The 2,338-nt window shown below is 45.5% G+C and overlaps 1 pseudogene; it reads right to left on the bottom strand.

The window, feature by feature from the left end:
• Nucleotides 1-285: 285 nt before the first annotated feature.
• On the bottom strand, nt 286-1,505 carry LOC149042949 (uncharacterized; annotated as a pseudogene).
• Between the last annotated feature and the right edge of the window lie 833 nt (nt 1,506-2,338).

Genomic DNA, 2,338 nt, shown 5'->3' with positions numbered 1-2,338 from the left:
ACGATGCTTTACGATTAGCACGACCAGAAATTTCCACGTCAAAATACTCGCAGAATGACTGAAGCTGACTGAGTTTTTGCTTTTCCAGAACCTTGGCTAATCTACCCCCGGCAGAGAGATCACAAAAATTGAAATCATCATATACAAGAGGGTGCTTGAGGCCAATCTCTTGTTCAGCCACCCCGACTAGTTGCTCCATGTAATCCTCTTTCTCCAGCGCTTCGTCTTCACCCTCCTCTTCGCTAACTGGAAGTCCATTCTGCTGCGAAGCCAAACGAGAAAAGTATCCTTTGACAGTCTGTACTTCAACCCACTCTGAAACTGGGAAAGTTTCCTTTATTTGCTCCACCACGTCTGCTGGCATAGCTTTTTGGTGAAGATCCTTAGCTCCCTTGTTGAATAAATTTGTTAAAAATTCTTTGACACCCGAAGATATTCTCACCGCCGCTTTCGTCTTCTTTAAGGCCCATCCTTTGCTCAGTCTTAAGTTCGCCACAGGAACATAATCTGTCCTGCCAATTTTCTGGCCCGCACCTTTTACTGATGTCGTTACAGCTGCCCACTGCTTACGTACGTTGTCGTATATGGACTCCTTCTCTGGAGTCATAATATAACGACCTGTATCCATGTGCTCATCCGCCTCTTCGATCGTCTTGAAAGTGGCAATACAAGCAGGTTCAAGGCAGCTAAAAGTATTGACAGACTCAGTAACATCGTGTTTTCCCTTTGCCTGGTATTTCTTTTGTGTAACACGCGGTATCTTTTTCGTCCACTCCCCAATCCTTTCGAGCCCAGAAACATCTTGTTCATGCCAAGACCCCTTTATATCCACGCCCTCTCCAACATTGTAAGCTTGCCAGACGCGCATGCTTTTAGAAGTCAGAGAGAAATTATTGTATTTCGTTATTCCCGGAATCTTGTTATTAGCAGCGCCTGTTGACATCGCTGATTGGTCAATCTTGCATTCCGCAATGCTCGTTCCTGCAATTCCTGGTGGGGACTCCAAGCCTTTCTTTATGTCTTTCGCACTTTCCACGTTGTGATTTTCAGCAACATAATGTCGAAGGCGCGGTTTGCAAGGGGCGATCTTTCTGTCACAAGTCCTTACCCGACTGAGGGTCAGAGAAATCATAGCGGATTACTTCGATGCCTGACCTTCTGCTAGTGGAATTGATGGTTGACAAAAGCGCACTACAGTGGTAGCATCCAGCATTATCACTTCTTAGGATCGCTCTGCATACTGATTGATGCGATTCTTTGACACAGACAAGGACCTCTTCAAGTATACAAGAAACGGAAAACCAGTCCTGTTTGCAGCTGTCAATGGCAACCACATATGTGTGGATTGTGTGTTCACTTGCCGATACTACTGGACAGTCAGGATGATTTGATTTGTGAACAACAGCAGAAAAGTGCCAACTAATTCCTCGCTTGGCGAACCATTGGGACTGCGTTTCTCTGAAACGCATGGGAAGTAATTTCATGGCCCAGTCATTAATGACCATGATGGTCTGGTCATTTAACCTATTGAGTGTGTCTTGTCTCGCTTGATCTTGTTGAAAAGTCCTCAATAAATGAGCTTTCCAAGCATCGATGCTGGAAACGGCGTGATCTAAGTCCCACCTTGCTCTCTCCTTTTGCTTCTCACTCAAGTCCAGATCTCCATTTCTGAGAGTATCTTCGATAGCTTCCAGAACATCAACAATACCCTTGCATTCGGGACACGCCTGGTTGTGATCGTGGCAACATTCACCTGAAAATCTCTCTTCGAATGGATCCGATAGTGCAAACACAGTACAGTGATCAGCACAAGCCTCTTCCGGTCCTAGATGACTCTTGTATACGCTTTTGAGATAATTCTTTCCAGCGCTTAAAGATCGAAGTGTGTCTCGGGTCCATGTTGCACCCGCACCGTGTTGACCTAGATTCTCAACGAGTGAGGCTATCGTCTCGAATGCTTCTTCACCAGTCGTAGACGTGTTGTCCAACCCTTGCAAGGACTTTTGCTTTGATGCACTACAAACCTCTAGCAGACGGAAACAGGTACGCTCCTTGAGCGGCTCCACATCATGTTCACGACACTCTTCATGGTAATGGTAGATGATTTTCGACGCAGTCATTGTACGAACCACTGAAGGGATGGGGATTCTCTCACCTGAAGAAAGTTTCAATGTTTTTGTTCCAAAGGCTACATCTTGGAGGAATGTGGATCTCGAAAAGAACTCAATAAAATCCCTAACTTTCTCCATGTTCAACCTGCATCGGAAAATCTCGTTCCTTGTCTTTGGTTCTCCGCGTCCTTGTTCTAACGCGTGCTTTCTAGCATTCTTTACTTGGC

This window comes from Pocillopora damicornis, chromosome 7 (genome assembly GCF_964200805.1).
Source record: "Pocillopora damicornis chromosome 7, jaPocDami1.2, whole genome shotgun sequence".
In the NCBI taxonomy this organism is placed as follows: Eukaryota; Metazoa; Cnidaria; class Anthozoa; order Scleractinia; family Pocilloporidae; genus Pocillopora; species Pocillopora damicornis.
This window is presented reverse-complemented; position numbering and strand designations above follow the sequence as displayed.